The 21714-nt window shown below is 42.1% G+C and overlaps 1 protein-coding gene across 8 annotated transcripts in view; it reads right to left on the reverse strand.

Moving 5' to 3' along the window:
* The window catches only part of MPND (MPN domain containing), a 358148-nt gene that overhangs the window by 135886 nt on the left and 200548 nt on the right, over positions 1-21714 (reverse strand). The gene's annotated exons all lie outside the window — the stretch shown is intronic.

Raw genomic sequence — 21714 nt, forward strand, 5'->3', positions numbered from 1 at the left:
TTTCCCCTTCTGTTGGGGATGACGATAGATTTCCCCAGGTTGTTACCCCCTCTGCCTCATCTACTCACGAATCCGAACAAGGGTCTTCATCCTCTAGTTCTGGAGGGCAACCTACCTCTCCTTGCTTGGTTGGTTTCGGGGTGCCGGCATCAGGTAATGATCTTTCTAGATGAGCTAGAGATTTCCTCGCCCTGGCCTGGGCTCAAGGGACTAGATCGGCGTATCGATCTGCATGGGGACTCTGGGTGCGTTGGTGTGATCAACGGGAGATTAGTCCCGTTCAGGCACCTGTGCAGGCAGTAGTTAACTACCTGGCCGATGCATTCGATTCAGGCAAATCTTATAGCTCTATAAACATTTATAGCTCAGCTATTTCTGCATACCGCTATCCGGTGGATTCCTTACTGGTGGACAAACATCCTTTAGTATGCAGACTCTTGCGCGGGATCAAATTTAAGCGTCCCCCTCGCCCTAAGTATCAGGCTACGTGGGATGTTTCCCGCGTGCTATATATGTTTTCTTCATGGGAAGACAACAATAATCTTTCTTTGAAACTTCTTTCAGTTAAACTGACCGTTCTCTTATGTCTGGTCTCTATCAAAAGACAACTAGATACCAGTCCTCAAGGTATATGTGAAGGTATAGTAAAGAATAGAAAGTGATCCAGATAACAATTAAATATATTTATTAGGAAGTATATGGTGGTCACTGGTATCAAATATCCATGCAGGGCCCTTGCATGGGACACAGACACAGCGTAATATAATAAAACAGTATATTAAAGATGTATTTAAAATAAAATAAAAATACAAATAAAAACTTGCATCTATATTTTAGTATAATAATGAAATTAAGAGGTACTATAAATGTGCTTTCACTGCTCGGTTGGTCAAATGTCTCTTGAAAGTACAATAGAGCAAATCCAATTACTGGATGTGTTATGCTGGCAACGGATTATCCTCTATTTAAACAGTCTCAGTGAATAGCTTTTCAGTGTTGTATATCCAGTGTTGGTGATACAGTGTCAATATACGGTATGGCAGCCGTTAGTGGTACAGTGTTGCAAACTGTATCAAGAAATAAAGTCCGGTGCAAAGCACCACTCACCACCCTTTAACTCGCTGGTATCGCTGTCGGCACTGAGGAAGCTTGTTCGGTGATGCAGTGTGGGAGTATCAGACCTCCGGCAGTATCGGTCTCTGTCTCCTGTATCCAGCGATGCTGTAAGCAGCGCTGTGGGTACGATGATGGTTACTTGCTTTCAAGGTCCGCGGCTGGCACGGATGGCTCCGGCCTCACAGGTATGCCGAGGGTCCTTGGTTGATGGAATCAGATGGCGCAAAAAGCAGTATAGCCAGGGCAGCGGTGGGTAAGTGTGCAGCGTGCCTCGTGTGATCAAGCGCTTATCGCGCACAGAGTAGCAGTGAGGTAGCTGTGGTCCCAAAGTTGAGGTCTCCAGCAGTTGCAAATGAAATTCTGTAATCGGCTGGATTTTGTGGAATAGATGTGGATAGATGCAAGAATTACAAACAATTCTAGATGCGTTTCAAGGCCGCGGGCCTTTTCTTCAGTAGAGGTATAGATGAATGGTGTGTGCGGGAAGCATTTTTTATAGTGTGAGTTGGGATTAAGGGAGAATTGGAAAATCTGGAAATTCCAGGTCATAAGTAAACTCAGGTACTGGATCATATAGGAGACGAAAAGTCAGAAAATAGGAAGAATGTGGATAGAAAGGATAGATGAAAATGAATGTAGATGGCTGGGTGTAGCAAATAAAAGTGCAGATGAGATAAAATTAAAAGTAAGAAATAGATATGGATAAAAATAAATATAAATATAAAAATAAAAATACAAATAAGAATAACTGGATGAGTAGAATAAAAATGAAAATAAAATAGAAATAAAAATAAAATAGAAATAATAATAATAATAATAATAAAAATAATAAAAATAAAAATAGATGGGACGTTGTCTTATCAACTATATATATTTTTTTCTGCATTTTTAGACCTTTGGGTGAAGGTAACACCAGTTCACCTCAGGTATATGTTCTCACTGAGTGAGCTACACTATCTTTTATATTATATTCTCTTAATCTCACCTTTGTGGTTAGTGCTCCTCAGTCTTATCTTCTTCCACACTATACATTCATTTTTATTCATTATTATTTTTTATTTTTTATCATAGATAGAAATAAAAATAAAAATGAAATAGAACTGAGAATAAAAATGAAAATAAAAATAGAAATGAAAATAAAAATAAAAATGATAAGGAATAAAAATAAAAAATATAAAGAATAAAAAATAAAAATAAAAATAAAAAATAAACAATAGACAATAAAACGGAGACATACAAATAAAAATGAAAAAATGTCAGTATTAAATGTGGATGACTGAAAGAGCAGTGGTTTATCGTTTGATATAAATTCTTGATATATTAATATATTATGATTCTTTGACGGTCCTCCATGTATATATATGTATATACATGGGATACAACACATATATTATAACAATATATATGTGTGTGAGGTGATTTGATAAAAATGAAGAAATAAACATGTATATGTTGAAATGAGAAGATAGTTAGCATGAAAGGTATTATAAAAATGTATCATAAGGATTATACAAATCATGAGAAATAAAATATAGATATGACTTTAGATCATAAAATGTATATCATAATAATATAAAATGTGGATATAAATGGAAGGATAAGGAAGTGAAAATAAATAAATGGATAATGTGAGGGCAGGGAGTGGAACTAGAATAAAAACAAGACGAAATGCAGGATACAGAAATACACCATAAAAATGAATATCAATAAAGATGAATTATTTCTTGGATGAGGCTCGGCCCCAGGAGACGTCGCCGAGTCGATATGCGACCAGTCGGCGACGGGTCGTGAGGAGGAGCCCAATCTCAAGTATTACAGGAATCCGAAAATCTCCAGCTCAGCATTGAGTCCCTTAGGGATCAATGTGTCGAACTCAAAGATCTTGCGGGATTCGGCCGTTGACATACGCGTGATGAAATCTCCGCCTCTCCAACAATTTTTTACTTTTAAGAGCGCTGTAAAGAAAAACTGGGAGGGATCCTGAGCATGATGTTCCGTGAAATGGAGTGACAACGGGTGAGTTTTGTTCCCTTTCTTTATGTTGTAAATATGCTCTGAAATACGGATTTTTCGTTTTCTTTTGGTTCGTCCAATGTATTGTTTACCACAAGTACATTGTATTAGGTAAATGACCCCTTTGCTGTGGCAGGTTAGGCAATCTGTAATTTTGTGAGTGAATTGATTAGTTTTTGATGAGATTTCTGTAATGGTTTTAGGTGATTTGGAAATTTTGCAGCCTGAACAGGATCCACATTTGTGGAACCCTTTCATCTGAAACCAGGTGGAAGATGAACTGGAAGGGGGTTGGCGGATGGTGGGGGCGACTTGAACGCCCAGATTGGGGGCCTTTGTGTATACAATGGGTGGATGTGTAGGGAAAGTATGGCCAATGATTTTATCGTTTTTTAGAAGATGCCAATATGTTTTAATGATCCTTTCAATTTTTTTATGATTATTGTTAAATGGCAAAATCAATTTAGGGACATCGCTTTCAGATGGAAGGTTAACTGGTTTGGGGATGAAGAAAGATGATCTGTCTAAGATCCGGACATCATTGAGTGCTTGTTCTAAAATAGTTTGAGGGTAATTTTTATCCAGGAATTTATTGGTTAAAACTTGTGCTTCTTCTTCAAACTTAATATCGGATGTACAATTTCTTTTCAATCTCCGATATTGGCCTTTTGGGACATTTAAGAGCCATCTGGGTAAGTGGCAACTATTAAAAAGTATAAAACTATTTTTAGCCACATGCTTGTGGTATGTATGTACTACATACTAGACTTGTTGTATCAATGGTAATTAAAAGATCCAAAAATTCCAAAGTGCCTGTGCTTATGTGTGGTGTGAATTTTAGATTCAAATAATTAATGTTGATTTCCTGGATAAAATCAGTTAAAAGATTCAGTGGCCCCTTCCAAATAAAAATGATGTCGTCAATATATCTTCGCCAGAGCTCGAGATCCGCGCCCAGTCTGGGAGTGATCGTGGCTTCCTCCCAGGCTGCCATAAATAGATTGGCATGGTTTGTAAGTAAAATTGACCATTGAAGTAAAAATAATTGTGGGTTAAAATGTAATGTATAGACTGTAGGATAAAGTCTATTTGTTCAGATTTCATAGAGCCTTTGTTTAAAACATATTTGACTGCGTTCATGCCGTCTTGGTGATTTATTATGGTATATAGTGAGCTAACATCAAGGGAAGCCATTAAATAGTCTGGCTCCCACTTGATGTTCTCGAGGATCTGGATAGCCTGTGTCGTATCTTTTAGGTAAAAATTTGTTTTCTGTACATAAGGTTGGAGGTGGCGATCTATTAATTTAGAGAGATTGGAAGTAATTGACTCGATTCCAGAAACTATCGGCCGTCCAGGAGGGTTAATTGGGTCCTTGTGAAGTTTGGGGAGACAATAGAAGACTGGCATTTTACCTTGTGTTCCCAGAACGAAATCGTGTTCTCTGGGGAGTAAAATGCCAGATTCTAAAGCATTGTTGCACAATGTTTTTAGTTCTTGGGCATACTCTGATGTGGGATCTGTTTTTAATTTAGTGTAGGTATTCGGGTCTGACAGCTGTCTGGTACATTCCAAATTGTATTTGTTGGTATCGAGTATCACAATTGCCCCTCCCTTATCAGCGGGGCGAATTGTGATATCATGATTTTGTTGTAGTTCATTTATAGCCAACTTTTCTTTAAATGTAATATTATTATTTCGTGCCTGTGGTTTTAATTTTCTAATTTCGGACTCCACAGCAGTCTTGAAAGTCAAAATGTCTGGGCCTGTTTCGTGTCTAGGGTAAAATTTCGAATTTAAGGTGCATTGAGTATGTGTGAACTTGGTGGATTGGGTTACAGGTGAAATGGTGGGCTGTTTTAGAAAGTATTTTTTCAGGCAGAGTTTTCTAACATATTTCTCAATTCCTATGTAGGTATCAAATTTACTGAGGGATTGGGTGTGTGCAAATTTAAGACCCTTGTTTAGTAGTTTTTTCTGAGTCTCGGTCAAAGAGGTAGAGCTTAAATTAATTATACAATCCTCTAAATCCGTTTTCCTAGTTTTAGAGGTGGTTGAGACTCGTTTTCTTCTTCGTATCCTCTTTTTTTGGGGGTGTTTGTTTGAACTGTGAGATTGGGAGGGATGGGATGGATGTCTGCTTGTATAGCCAGTTGTTTGGGGTTGTGTTGTGTCATGTTTTGTGGTGGGTATTGATGTGTTTGGGTGATTGGTGTTCTGGGGGAATAATAAGTGGGGGGGGGGGGGATAGTGAGAGTGACGTTGGTGATAATAGTTGTGTGGTTGGGGGGGATATCTGTAGTTTTGGTGATTGTGATAGTGGTTTGGTCTGTGTCGGTAATTGGGTGAAGGGTTGTGGTTCCTCCAACTGCCTTTCCCTAAAAAATGTTGGTTGTTAGATTCAATCAGAGGAGTGAATCTATTCTGTGTTGGGATATTATATCTGTTGAAGTGATGATCTGATTTTTGTGTTAACTGAATTTTGTGAGGTTCATTTGTTTTGCTTGGAAGGGAATTTTTATTGAGCTGCCAAGTTAATTTTTTGATATTTTAAGTGTAATTTCTTTTTCTAGTGAATCTAACTTTCTCATTGTAAGAGCTTCATACTTTTTATATTCATCATTTATGGTGTATGATTCCAGCGTCGTCCGCATATTACTAATATCCCTATCCAATTCCACCACTAGCTCCTCCCTTCTTTCAATAATTAACTTGACTATGTTGATAGATTGTTCCTTTAAAAGTGTTTCCCATTTTTGGTTAAATACAGGGCTATTGAGATCCCCGGCAGCAATTTTGTTAATTGTCAGACCTTTTGGTGTTATCCCTAAATGTAGATACTGTTTTAGGCTTTTCACTTCCCACTGCTGTTTCAGCCTTCTACAGAGTATGTCCTCCAATTTTCTGAATGTTTGTGATATAGTGGGATGATTGGGAATGCTTGTAGAAGATTGTGAAGGATTTGACATTGTGTCGTTATCTGTGAAACAGAAATCTTCAATAATTCTTTTTTTAGACTCAAGATGTGTCCAGATATTCATGGTGTATGAGTGAATGAACGATGGGATTTATGATAAAAAATAAAAAATAATAATGAATAAAAATGAATGTATAGTGTGGAAGAAGATAAGACTGAGGAGCACTAACCACAAAGGTGAGATTAAGAGAATATAATATAAAAGATAGTGTAGCTCACTCAGTGAGAACATATACCTGAGGTGAACTGGTGTTACCTTCACCCAAAGGTCTAAAAATGCAGAAAAAAATATATATAGTTGATAAGACAACGTCCCATCTATTTTTATTTTTATTATTACTATTATTATTATTATTTCTATTTTATTTTTATTTCTATTTTATTTTCATTTTTATTCTACTCATCCAGTTATTCTTATTTGTATTTTTATATTTATATTTATTTTTATCCATATCTATTTCTTACTTTTAATTTTATCTCATCTGCACTTTTATTTGCTACACCCAGCAATCTACATTCATTTTCATCTATCCTTTCTATCCACATTCTTCCTATTTTCTGACTTTTCGTCTCCTATATGATCCAGTACCTGAGTTTACTTATGACCTGGAATTTCCAATTTCCAATTTTCCAATTCTCCCTTAATCCCAACTCACACTATAAAAAATGCTTTCCGCACACACCATTCATCTATACCTCTACTGAAGAAAAGGCCCGCGGCCTTGAAACGCGTCTAGAATTGTTTGTAATCCTTGCATCTATCCACATCTTTTCCACAAAATCCAGCCGATTACAGAATTTCATTTGCAACTGCTGGAGACCTCAACTTTGGGACCACAGCTACCTCACTGCTACTCTGCGCGCGATAAGCGCTTGATCACACGAGGCACGCTGCACACTTACCCACCGCTGCCCTGGCTATACTGCTTTTTGCGCCATCTGATTCCATCAACCAAGGACCCCCGGCATACCTGTGAGGCCGGAGCCATCCGTGCCAGCCGCGGACCTTGAAAGCAAGTAACCATCAACGTACCCACAGCGCTGCTTACAGCATCGCTGGATACAGGAGACAGAGACCGATACTGCCGGAGGTCTGATACTCCCACACTGCATCACCCAACAAGCTTCCTCAGTGCCGACAGCGATACCAGCGAGTTAAAGGGTGGTGAGTGGTGCTTTGCACCGGACTTTATTTCTTGATACAGTTTGCAACACTGTACCACTAACGGCTGCCATACCGTATATTGATACTGTATCACCAACACTGGATATACAACACTGAAAAGCTATTCACTGAGACTGTTTAAATAGAGGATAATCCGTTGCCAGCATAACACATCCAGTAATTGGATTTGCTCTATTGTACTTTCAAGAGACATTTGACCAACCGAGCAGTGAAAGCACATTTATAGTACCTCTTAATTTCATTATTATACTAAAATATAGATGCAAGTTTTTATTTGTATTTTTATTTTATTTTAAATACATCTTTAATATACTGTTTTATTATATTACGCTATGTCTGTGTCCCATGCAAGGGCCCTGCATGGATATTTGATACCAGTGACCACCATATACTTCCAAATAAATATATTTAATTGTTATCTGGATCACTTTCTATTCTTTACTATACCTTCACATATACCTTGAGGACTGGTATCTAGTTGTCTTATCAACTATATATATTTTTTTCTGCATTTTTAGACCTTTGGGTGAAGGTAACACCAGTTCACCTCAGGTATATGTTCTCACTGAGTGAGCTACACTATCTTTTATATTATATTCTCTATCAAAAGAGTATCGGATGTTAGATGTCTCTCGCGTCAATTCTCGCCTGAGGTGTTCAGTTTTCGGTTGTTCGCAGGACTAAGACGGGTCTTCAATCCGTCTTTTATCCGTTTTTTCCGGCTCATCCCAAACTGTGTGGTTCGATGTCTTCAGGATTATGAGACGCTAACAGCACCTCTCCGATCTACTAGTCATACTCAATTACTCATCTCTTATGTCAAGCCTCATCTCCCGGTCTCCTCGGCTACATTGGCTCGGTGGGTTCGTCTAGCCATGGAGATGGCGGGGATTGATGTATCCTTATTTGGCGACCTCTCTTCTAGAGGGGCTATGGCCACTAAGCTTGTTGTGTCAGGAGGTTCTCTGTCTGATCTCTTACTGGCCGCCGACTGGTCGTCCCGGACGACTTTCCGTCAGTTTTATTTTCGACCCGAAGAACATGTCTCTATGTCTGTTTTGTAATTCTGATTTCTACATTATCTTGTTCAGCTTTGAACTTGCAAGATATGAGCCTCCTGTCTGATATATAAATCGGGATTTTCCTAGCTAATGTGACGGAAAATATAAGTTATATGAAGACAGGAGGCGAGTATCTTCCCTCCCGACCCAACCCTATCATGGTGTTCTTTTCTCTTTCCAGGTTATTGAAGAGAAAGTCTTCCATCTTCTGCAAGGAGGCTGATATGTTCCTGATCCATTGTTCATCGGGTTTTGTTCCTGTTCGTTCAGGTCACGGCGGTCCTGTTGACCACGTCGTCAAGAAGCATCAACAAGTGGCAGTTCCTGTTCTTCATATTGGAGTCTGCTGTACTGGATGCCGCATAAAGAAAGAGGAAGAGATGTCCCAGGCAGCCCTTTATATAGGAGCCAGTCGAGCTAGGAGGGATGAAGAGAGTCCAAGGGGCTGCTGGGAGTTGTAGTTTTGAAGATTTTTTCTTTAATATACGTTTTAAATTGTATAAAGATTCTGCTATGGGCATTAAAGAAGAAAGATTTAATGCAAGATACTCGCCTCCTGTCTTCATATAACTTATATTTTCCATCACATTAGCTAGGAAAATCCCGATTTATATCCTGTAAATCTTTTATTAAAATTTAAAACATAACAATAAATAATTACAAACATAAACATACCATATCTGACAGAACATATCAATATAATGAATCATAAAAACAACACCATAGCATAAAATACAACACCGGTCCACCCCACACTCATTCCTCCACACAAACATATATTTACAAGACATTTTCCTATAATAACCATACCATACTAATAAACTATATACACTAATATTATTAAATGTGAATTCCCTGGTACAGTTGCAATACCAAAAAAACTAATTATTAAGCAAAACCCAATACCAAAATGAATAATATCAACAACAACAATAATAATAAAATATATAAAACATTTGATACAAACCAAATAAAACCACTTTTTTTAATTTTTTTTATTTTTTTTTATGGCCCTGAGCTGGTCCCGCATCCCATGCCCTCAGTACATGTTACCAGACGTCCATGAACCAGTCCAGGATTTTCTGTATATATAAAAAGACCCATAGAAAACCCCCTCACCGTTTTAAACCACCACCCAACCTAAACTAAACCCAAACCCCAGGTGGCATCACCCAATATATTCAATATATACAGTACATAAATATACACAGACTACCAATATATACAGTACAGAAGTATACATATGGATTACAACAATAATTACAATTAACAAATACATTTAACACTATAAACCAAATAACAAAAAGTCTTTTTAGCCACACAAACCCCTAAAGCTCAAGATCAGTGCCTGCCAGCCCTATATTACAGTATACCTACTGCACACAACAAAAAGACTAATGTGTCAACATCAGCCCATCACCAGGGGGAGACAACATGCAGAGCCCCTCCACAGACGAGAGGCCCTGCCAGCACCCAGCTTCTCATACTCCAGAGAACGCACCTTCACCAGGTCACAGAGAATGTTCCTAACCACCTCATCCACAGGGAGGATTTTATGCTGCATTGACACTAAACAATGTGCGTTCCACATGTAGTACCTGACCACTGAGCTCACTAGGAATAAAGTGCACCGGTTCCAGCCTCCAAAGTTTCTGAATGCCCCATAGGCCCATTCCACAACTGGCCATCCTAGGCCAACCAATGGAAGCACCGATCCTGTTGTAAACCTCTTTTTTAAAGGGACAATGAACCAGAAAATGCTCCATGCTTTTCAGCATTCATCCACACTCTTCACAGGGACATCCACGATCCTCAGAGCTCTTGCACTTCAGATTGTCCCTCACACACAGTTTACCATGCAAACAGCGCCAAGTTAAGTCCCAAAACTTCAAGGGGATCCTGATAGAATTCAAAAGCCCTAAACCAACCTCCAGATCCCGACTTGGGCAATCCTTGAGCGCCAATGGCTTCTGGAAATGAGAAGACAGGACCCTCTTGTCAAGGAATTTCCCAGACAGAGTCCTAATCTCCCACATCCCCAGACCCCACCGACGAATAAACTTCAGAATCGGGGTAGCATTAGCCGGGAGATGCCCATGTGGAGTGCAAAGATCCTTCACTTGCCCTCCTGTCTCCCATTCCTAAAAGAAAGGCCAAAACCATCCCCTACAGGAGGATACCAAGGGAGGAGCCCTCTCTTTCCAGAGGTTTGCAGTATTGGTCTTAAGAAAGGTATTCACTAGGAATACCACGGGGTTGACCATACACAACCCCCCTAGTCTCCTTGTATGGTAAGTAACCTCCCTCTTCACTAGGTTCAGTCTATTTCCCCACAACATTTGGAAGAACACAGTGTAGACCCGGGTCCAGAGAGGTTCTGGCAACATGCATACACTGCCCAGATATATCAGCAAATGGAGCAGGAATGTTTTGATCAGATTAACCCTTTCCGGGAGGGTCAAAGACCAACCCTCCCACTGATCCACCTTCTGAGCAGCGATCTTAAGCCTGTTGTCCCAGTTTTGTTTGGAAGGGCTTCCGGGAGTTCAAAAACAGGAACTCCCCCTTCCAGCCAGAGACTCTCACATTTATCCCAGTTGACCTTGGACCCAGATGCCTCCGAGTAGCGGTCCACCTCTGACATCACCCATCGGCCCTCCTCTTGTGAGGAGACAAACAAGGTGAGATCATCAGCATACGCTACTGCCCTCAGAGCCGAATCCGGCACTGCCAGGTCCATTTTTTTCCCCCTGCCAACGGTCCACAAACAATCTTCCTAAGGAAAGGATCAATTCAAAACACGTACAGCAACAGGCTCAAAGGACAACCCTGATGGACACTAGACCCAACCTCAAAAGAGCGGCCAATCCAACCATTCTCAAGCGGGAAACTCTCTGCCTACATACAAGGTCTTAAGCCAATCAACAAAACCCCTCCGGCAGGCCATATCTCAGAAGAACTGACCAGAGGTACTCATGGTTAACCCGATCAACCGCTTTGCCTGATCCATGGCCCTTCCAGTGGCCAGCTCTACCCTGCTCCACAGCCTCTCGGACACTGAGCACAGCACTAAATGTACTGCAGCCCGAAACCGAGCAATGCTGAGCCCCTGGAAGGAGCCAGGGTGCAAACTCTACCAGCCGATTAAACAGCACTTTTGCCAGAATCTTTCTGTTCGCATTGAGATGGGATGCCTATACTCAATGGGGGACGGGTCTTTACCCTTTGACAGGATGATCAGCACTGACCTCCTCATTGACTTCGCTAGAGTGCCCGAGGATAGACACTCATTAAATATCTCAGTCAAGAGTGGGAACCAAAGTGTCCTTAAAGGTCGTAAAGAACTCAGATGTTAAGCCATCTGGACCAGGTGACTTCTTGAGGGCAAGCCCATCAATCTCCATCCTGACCTCCTCTTCCCGGATCATCTCTGTCAAAACGTCAAGAGGGGTCTACTCCTGGTTCAGGGAAGGTTTCAGCCAAGAAAGCTGATACCTTATCTCTTTCTAGATCCTTCCTTCCCAAGAGGTGTGAGTAAAAGGATCTGGCGACCTGCAGGATCCCTGATCTGGACAGATTCAGAGACCCCCTACTATCAATCAGTCCTGAGACTACTTTACTATTTACTGATATCTTGAAGCTTCTGTAAGAGTTGGGCGAGCAATACTTCCCGTAATCCCTCTCAAAAACCAAAGATGCGTGTCTGTCGTACTGGCACTTCATCAGCAAAGACTTCACTCATGAGATATCCTCTCGGATACCTGCAGTTGAGGCAAGATGCTTAAGTTTCTTCCTCAGGCCCTGGTACAAAGAGTACCTGGTTAGGCTTCTGAGACCTGAAAACTGGCGGAAGAATCTCGCAACCCTTTTTTTAAATCTCCCACCACTCTGACTTATTGCTAAAAAGGCCCAGCAATGGTACCTGGCTGTGAAGAAAATCCTCGAAGGACTGTCTTATGTCTGTTTATTCCAAGAGAGACGAATTGAGCTTCCAATAGCCTCTGCCCATCCGGGGGGTCTCTGTGACATTCAGAGAAAACAAAATTAAACAGTGGTCGGAGAACTCCACCTCAGCAACAGACGCTGCTGAAGAGACGGCTTCCTCCTTTAAATAAAACCTGTCTATCCTAGACCTACAACTACCCCTATGATAGGTGAATACCATATCACTCGCTATGCTATTAAGGGCTACGCTATCATAAGTCAGCTTGTCTCTGGAACCTCCCCTGTCTTGGGGCCTTGTGACAGCATTAAAGTCCCTTCCAAAGACCACCTGCCGACTTGTAAAAAGATTGGGCTTGATCCTCATAAAGAGACACTTTCGGTCCCACTTAGACTGTGGGCCATAGATGTTAACAAGGCGAAGTTCTTGTCCCTTCATGAGGACATCTAAAATCAGGCACCTCCCCATTTCTAACTCAATAACCCGTCAGCATTCTACAGCTGTGGTAAAAAGGACCGCCACTCCGCTATATGGCTCGGACGCAAGAGACCAGTAGGAGGGCCCATTCCTCCACTCTCTTTTAGCCTTATATATAGATGACATGTCTGTTACCCTGGTCTCCTGCAAAAATAAAATATCAGCATTAATATGGCCAAACAAATCATAGGCCGCAAATTGAGCCGTATCTGACTTAATGCTGGCAACATTAATAGATGCCAGAGTCAAAGGAGAGGGTGCCGCCATCGAGGGTCATTGAGTTAGATGCCTTTATTTTTCCCACCATCCTTCCCATCCACCCCGCCACTCTCCTCATCAGATGATTGTTTAACCCTTTTTAGTGAGATGGATGTGTCCAGACTCAGCGTCTCCTGTGAGCCCCACCGCAACATCTGGAACCTTACCCCCCCGCCTCCTCCGAAGAGGAAATGTCATGGGAGAGGGAGGCCAGTTGTACCTTCCTTTGGCATCTGGTGTGTGGGAGAAGATCTTAAATCTCCCTTTTTCTTATTCCTCCAAGTACCCCGCTTTGTTTCTGCCCATCTCCTGCTGTCCACATCTGTGCTCTCACCATGGGAGGACAGCGAGGAGACAGCATCCTTCTCTTTGTGGATCCTCCCAATCTCCTCATCCAGTTCACTATCCCCCAGGGCCTCAGCAGTAAGATGGCCTCCAGGGAAAGGATCAGAAGTCACCCCAGTTGGCTGACACTCCTGTGACTCCCGGATCTCCCTATCTCTTTGGCGCTTCTTGAGACGGCTCAGTTGGGCAGGCATTTTCTGTTTGCCTTTCTTCCCTGGCACCCCTTCATCCCCGCCAACCATCCCCCCCAGCTGAATCCACCTCATGGCTTACTCCACTGGTGCAACAACTGCGTTGACAATGGAACGCGGGCAGCGACTGAATGGGTGAAGTCACCACACAGGTGATACCTAATCTCCGTACAAGATGCCGCGAGGTGGCCTATTTCCCCACATCTGTTATAAAGCTTCGGCTGACGCTGGTAGAAGAGCTGGATACGATCCCGTCCGAGGAAGGGATGGTATATGGGTAACGGTGTTTCCTGAACGCCTAAGCTTGACCATAAATGTCCAGGCCCCTGACCAGATGCCATATTCATCCCTGTTCTTTTTTGGGACCTCCACCACCTATCCATACCAACCTAGCCACATCATGATGTCAATACAAGAGAGTGATTCGTTATGGGTTAAACCGGTCACTTTCTTGACATTGTTTTGGCGAGACACAGCCTGAATGGCAAAGTCTCGCCAGCCGGGCTCATTCTTTACCAGCTCATAATTTGACCAGAAGAGCTGAAGCCCCTCTGGCCAAACAAAGATGATATCAAACTTATGGGTACCATAAGGATGTATCAAGGCGTAGTTGTCAGCTGCCTTAAAGGGGTACTCGGGTGAAAACCTTTTTTCTTTTAAATCAACTGGTGGCAGAAAGTTAAACATATGTGTAAATTACTTCTATTAAAAAATATTAATCCTTCCAGTTCTTATTAGCTGCTGAATGCTACAGAGGAAATTCCTTTCTTTTTGGAACACTGATGACATCATGAACACAGTGATCTCTGCTGACATATCTGTCCATTTTAGCAACCAGGCATAGCAGATGTATGCTAAGGGCAGCATGGTGGCTCAGTGGTTAGCACTGCTGCCTTGCAGTGCTGGGGACTTGGGTTCAAATCCCACTAAGGATAACAATAAATAAAGCGTTATTATTATTATAGTAACATCAGCAGAGAGAACTGTGGTCGTGATGTCATCAGAGAGCATTTCAAAAAGAAAAGAATTTCCTCTGTAGTATTCAGCAGCTAAGTACAGGAAGGATTAAGCTTTTTTAATAGAAGTAATTTACAAATATGTTTAACTATCTGCCACCAGTTGATTTAAAAGAAAAAAGGTTTTCACCGGAGTACCCCTTTAAAGCCCAACTTCAGCAGAAGCTCAACAACTTTAGATCTTGGAGGACATGTATCACTGCCTCTCCACCTCAGCTGGACCACATTCCTTCGGAGACCACCTGACCTGGCTGGGAGGGACCACACAGTATCTCCCCTCTTTTCTCTCAGAAGGATAGATCAACCTCCCTACCCTCTACTTTTATTGATCTCTCCCCTCTCTTTAAGGCCCCCAGGAGAAGCTGCTGCAAATTGCTCTCCCCAGAGCCAAAGGACGAGGAAGGTGTCCCCCTCCCCCCAGCAGTGACATTTGCGTAGTTGCGTACCAGTGCTACAACCGCTGGAGGTGCAACTGGACCAGGCCCTACATCACAACCACTAATCTGCACCCCTTCACCACACTCCTCCACATAATCCATACTCAAACTGTTATTACCTGTTTTATCTGATGTGCCCCCCATACCTCCACCGTGCTACAGCCCATACCACCATTCAAAGCCCCAGACAGATTTTTATAAGCAGATACATCTTTCATCCCATTCACTCCAAAATTAACCTTATCATTCATAATGGCTGGGCCGGTGTGTTCTGGCGCAGATTTTGTACTCTCAATATCACTGGGTACCAGGGCTGGAGCAACCTCCACAGGACAGGCCACCATTCCCTTATACAAGGACCGGGAAGTCTGCCTAGCCTGTTTAGAAAGCAGCCCAGCCCAATTTTTACCGGTACCCTCTGCTTCATCTGTACTAGAATGTCCAGCTCCCTGGTGCTGCTGATCAGGATAAGCGGCGCCAATGCAAAATAAAGGTTTTGTACAGTCATTTTTCTGGGAGGCGAAGGCATCTTAGCCCCGGTAGCTCCATCACAACGACACCGCTGCTCCAAAGGAACAGCGGCACCAACATTCAGAGCCACCGGAGCTCCCGTAGCAAACTCTGGCACAAAACTGCCCCCTCCTCCCATTACGGAGCAACCCAATGCCAGAGCCCTCCTTGCCCATTGCTGGGCCAATATCTTTGTCCGGCCTCACAGCTGATACCTTGTCTGCTCTACCACTGTAACTGAAAACAGCGACAGAGCTCACGCCACACAGACTCCATAATCTCCCCACTCTCCTGCACTGATTCCACAGCAGAACTCTGGCCAGGCTGAGAAATGGGGTTCACATAGTGAGCTGAACTTCAGTTTTTTAGGGTGTAATAGAAAAACCTGCCTGTACCCCCTTTTCACTACACCGTGGAATGTGTGGCTTCTGTACAGAAAAAATGTGCTTCTGCTGGAAAACTCTGTTTATACAGCTTGATTTGGATATATTTCTTTTCCTTACATCTGGAACAATACCTGGTTGCGCTGTTTATTATTGGGGGTAATATTTTACCAAATCTTTGTCACGTATACATTACCTTAAGCACTTAAAGAGTGGTGTAAAATAACTAACCGTAAGTTGTGAACTTTGAGAATATCATGGTTTACAAAGAAAGAAAACAAAACCCGGAATGCTCCAAAGGGAAACATTGTAACAGTTTGTAAGGTTGAAAAAAGACTTCAACCTAGAGACACAATATTTGGCAGTGGTATTAATATTATGGTTGATGGGACATAATATTAGGCCGTGGTATTAATATTACAGCTCATGTGACTCAATATTAGGCAGTGTTATACATTTTAAGGGTCATGGAACACTATATTAGAAGGCCGTATTAATATTATGGTTGCTGAAATATATTAGGCGGTGGTATTCATGTTATGGCTGATGGGGCACAATATTAAGAGGAAGTATCGCTCCTGATGCTGAGATATTTCCAAGAGACTTCATACAATTTTTAAAAACAAATTGTGCTACATACACTTATCAACAGAAAACTCTTTCTGTGGGCATTATTGTTATTTATGCTGTATAAATTAACTCGCGGTATGAAATCTAGCAGTAAATTAGAATTATTTACTATTGATTTTAAAAGAAATTATTAGCTTGTTAAAAAATTTTTGAGGGAAAAATTCAATCATGTAAGAGCAGACAAACAAGTTTGCTGAGACTTCTTAAATGGAGCCTGAGCTGTTTTGCAGAACACACTACCTGTGAAGGTGGTGTGGTGAGCTAATTTAAATATTTTTTTACCCAGAAGCCCGCGGAGTGCTAAATGGCCTAACTTGAATCTCTGTTACACCTGAAGAGGTGTCCTCTCTCCGAGGAAAGTACTGACCCCGTTCATAGCACTATGTGAAGACATGATATAAAATTTATATATAGTCACATGGTCTATAAATGTATATAACATTCTGTGCAGCTTTTTCTATATGATGTGATATAATTATTTATATAACAATATGTGCAGCTTTTTCTATATAATGTGAAATAATTATGTACAGTGCATAGTGAAAGTATTCGGCCCCCTTGAACTTTTTGACCTTTAGCCACATTTCAGGCTTCAAACATAAAGACAAAATCAACAACAAGTGGGACACAATCATGAAGTGAAACTAAATTTATTGGATATTTCAAACTTTTTTAACAAAAAAAAAAACTGAAAAATTGGGCGTGCAAAATTATCCAGCCCCTTTACTTTCAGTGCAGCACTCTCACTCTCCAGAAGTTCAGTGAGGATCTCTGAATGATCCAATGTTGACCTAAATGACTAATGATGATAAATAGAATCCACCTGTGTGTAATCAAGTCTCCGTATAAATGCACCTGCACTGTGATAGTCTCAGAGGTCCGTTTAAAGCGCAGAGAGCATCATGAAGAACAAGGAACACAACAGGCAGGTACGAGATACTGTTGTGGAGAAGTTTAAAGCTGGATTTGGATAAAAAAAGATTTCACAAGCTTTAAACATCCCAAGAAGCACCGTGCAAGCGATAATATTGAAATGGAAGGAGTATCAGACCACTGCAAATCTACAAAGACCTGGCCGTCCCTCTAAACTTTCAGCTCATACAAGGAGAAGACTGATCAGAGATGCAGCCAAGAGGCCCATGATCACTTTGGATGAACTGCAGAGATCTACAGCTGAGGTGGGAGACTCTGTCCATAGGACAACAATCAGTCGTATACTGCACAAATCTGGCCTTTATGGAAGAGAGGCAAGAAGAAAGCCATTTCTTAAAGATATCCATAAAAAGTGTCATTTAAAGTTTGCCACAAGCCACCTGGGAGACACACCAAAGATGTGGAAGAAGGTGCTCTGGTCAGATGAAACCAAAATCGAACTTTTTGGCAACAATACAAAACATGGTTAGGTTTAAAAGCAACACAGCTCATCACCCTGAACACACCATCCCCACTGTCAAACATGGTGGGGGCAGCATTATGGTTTGGGCCTGCTTTTCTTCAGCAGGGACAGGGAAGATGGTTAAAATTGACGGGAAGATGGATGGAGCCAAATACAGGACCATTCTGGAAGAAAACTTGATGGAGTCTGCAAAAGACCTGAGACTGGGACGGAGATTTGTCTTCCAACAAGACAATGATCCAAAACATAAAGCAACATCTACAATGGAATGGTTCACAAATAAACATTTCCAGGTGTTAGAATGGCCAAGTCAAAGTCCAGACCTGAATCCAATCGAGAATCTGTTTAAAGAACTGAAAACTGCTGTTCACAAACGCTCTCTCCATCCAACCACACTGAGCTCGAGTTGTTTTGCAAGGAGGAATGTGCAAAAATTTCAGTCTCTTGATGTGCAAAACTGATAGACATACCCCAAGCGACTTACAGCTGTAATCGCAGCAAAAGGTGGTGCTACAAAGTATTAACTTAAAGGGGTATTCCGCCCCTGGCATCTTATCCCCTATCCAAAGGATGGGGGATAAGATGTTAGATCACCGCGGTCCCGCTGCTGGGGACCCCGGGATCGTCGCTGCGGCACCCCGCCATCATTACTGCACAGAGCGAGTTCGCTCTGTGCGTAATGACGGGCGATACAGGGGCCGGAGCAGCGTGACATCATGGCTCCGCTCCTCATGACATCACGGCCCGTCCCCTTAATGCAAGTCTATGGCAGGGGGCGGGACGACCGCCACGCCCCCTTTCCATAGACTTGTATTGACGGGGGCGGGCCCGTGATGTCACGAGGGGCGGAGCCGTGATGTAACGATGCTCCGGCCCTGTATTGCCCGTCATTACATGCAGAGTGATCTCGCTCTGCGCAGTAATGATAGCGGGTTGCTGCAGCAGCGATCCCCGGGGTCCCCAGCAGCAGGACCCCGGAGATCTGACATCTTATCCCCTATTCTTTGGATAGGGGATAAGATGTCTAGGGGTGGAATACCCCTTTAAGTGGGCTGAATAATTTGGCCCAATTTTTCAGTTTTTTATGTGTTAAAAAAGTTTGAAATATCCAATAAATTTCGTTCCACTTCAGGATTGTGTCCTACTTGTTGTTGATTCTTCACAAAAAATTACAGTTTTAAATCTTTATGTTTGAAGCCTGAAATGTGGCAAAAGGTCGAAAAGTTCAAGGAGGCCGAATACTTTCACTATGCACTGTATATAACATTCTGTGCAGCTGTTTCTACTTAATAAGATTATATCACATTATATAGAAACAGCTGCACAGAATGTTCTTAATTATATATTTACATATTACTGGGGTGAGGGGGGCCCCACACTATAAAATTTCACAGCCCTTTAGGAAAATACATCAGTGACGGTGGGAAAAAGGGGGGCGAAGCTATGCCATAGCACAAGGTGTGTAGTATAGCATCAAGCATTCATTGTATACTGTGAAAAAGGACAGAAGCGAGAACAGCTGCCGTAGAAAGATTTTAGTCTGCTGCTGTACATGTCCACATATTACACTGGGGCCCCCACACTATAAACATTCACATCCAATTAGGAGACTAGGTTAGTGACTGTGGGAGAAAGTGGGGGGGGGGGGGGGCGAAGCTATGCCAGTAAGGGGGTGCATATTACTCGGGGTGAGGTGGGCCCCACACTATAAACATTCACAGCCATTTAGGAGATCATGTCAGTGACTGTGGGAGAAAGGGGGCAAAGCTATGCAGGGAAGGGGGGCCTGGCCTAGTGATGGGAAGGGGGCATGGCCTAGTGACGCTCTGTTAGAAAAGGGGCGTGGCACCTGTCACTTTATTTCCGGTGGGCAGTTTGACGAAAGGTATCCCCACCTCACTACTTACAGCAGCTGATAAGTACTGGAAGGATTAAAATTTTTAAATAGAAGTAATTTACAAATCTGTTTAACTTTTTGGCACCAGTTGATAAAAAAAAAAAAAAATAATAATTTAAGAGTTTAATGCTTTAATGCTTCCAAAGGTGGTTTATCTCATATTTGGATATATATTTACTTCCTACCTACTGTAATTCTTTTTGGTGATGGGTCCTCTTTAAGTACATAAGTGCACAGATACAAACAGACAGAAAACACTTAGTAACACCACAAAACAGAAACAAAAATGCACATATATGTTAAAAACAAAGCAAACTGGCTCATTAATGAACACATTACGCTCATTATGTTCATTTGGCATGCAAATGCATAATCCACCAGGCCTATCTTTGAAGCAAGCATAGATGCCGATCTCCACCATTGATTAGTGGGTTAACCCTGCAAAATGCCCAGTCAGTGTCACTATTATGATGCTCCACTATTTGGTTAATAAACCTAGTGGCTCCCACTCTTGTTTTCACAGATCTAAGATGTTCTCTAATTCTTTCAAACAGTCTACGTTTTGTTTTGCCCCCCGTAGAAAAATCCACATGGGCAAATCAAACAATAAACAACAAAACAGTCTTACAAGTAATCAGTTCTTTTACCTAGATTAAACGGGTACTCTGGTGTAATTTTTTTTTTTTTAATCACCTGGTGACAGAAAGTTAAACAGATTTGTAAATTACTTCTATTAACCCCTTAAAGGGGTACTCCCCCCTAGACATCTTAAGGGATAAGATGTCTGATTGCGGGGGTCGCGATCTCTCCTGCAGCCCCCTCGTCATCTGCAGCATGGAGCCGAAGTTTGCTCCGTGCCTGATGACTCATGATACAGGAGCCGGCGGTTCATGATGTCACAGCCCCGTCCCCTTATGGCATCACACCCGACCCCTTAATTCAAGTCTATGGGAGGGGGCGTGGCCGCTGTCAAGCCCCCTCCCATAGACTTGCATTGAGTGGCGGGCATGACGTCATGAGGGAGCGGAGCCGTGACGTCACGATACCCCGGTCCCTGTATCGCCTGTCATCAGCCACAGAGCGATCTTCGCTCTGTGCAGCTCATGAATGGGGGTGCTGCAAGAGAGATCGCGGGGGTCCCCAATGGCGGGACCCCCGCGATCTGACATCTTATCCCCTTTCCTTTAGATAGGAGTACCCCTTTAAGGACTCAACCCATTTTGGCCTTAAAGAGTAATTTTATAATCCTACTAGTTCACAGCCCCCTCATCAAGATCCCTTGCCTTTATTTTTTTCTACCTTAATATTGCTCCGTATTTTCTGCTCAGTCAGATTCACAGCAGGCGTGACATCATCTGAAGCCATACAGGGGAGAACTTCCTCTCTCACTCTGCTACACACAGCCCAGAGCAGTTCAGTGTATGAGATGAGCTTTGATTGAATAAGGCTTTCCCCCCCCCACCTTCAGCATTTCCTGATTTTGGACTTCTGTCAGGCCAGCAGGAGTCCAAGGTCTGTCTAAAAGATGGGGGAAAATGTGCCCTGGATAAGTAGGGAGACACCTAGTGGCAGCTTTTTTAAACACAAACAAAACTTAGAGAACTTTTATTTTTTTTAAACAAAGTACATTAGAAAGATTTTTTTATTCACCATAGGGAGTGCAATAGCAACAAAATTTTTCATGAGAGTGCCCATTTAAGGACCAAGCCAATTTTCATTTTTTCACTTTTGTTCTTTCCTCCTCCCCTTTTAAAAATCATAACACTTTCAATTTTGCACCTAGAGATCCCATATAAGGGCTTGCTTTTTTTTGTCACCAATTGTACTTTGTAATGACATCATTTATTTTATAACATAATCTGCGGCGAAACAAAAAAG

This window comes from Hyla sarda, chromosome 1 (genome assembly GCF_029499605.1).
Source record: "Hyla sarda isolate aHylSar1 chromosome 1, aHylSar1.hap1, whole genome shotgun sequence".
NCBI lineage: Eukaryota > Metazoa > Chordata > Amphibia > Anura > Hylidae > Hyla > Hyla sarda.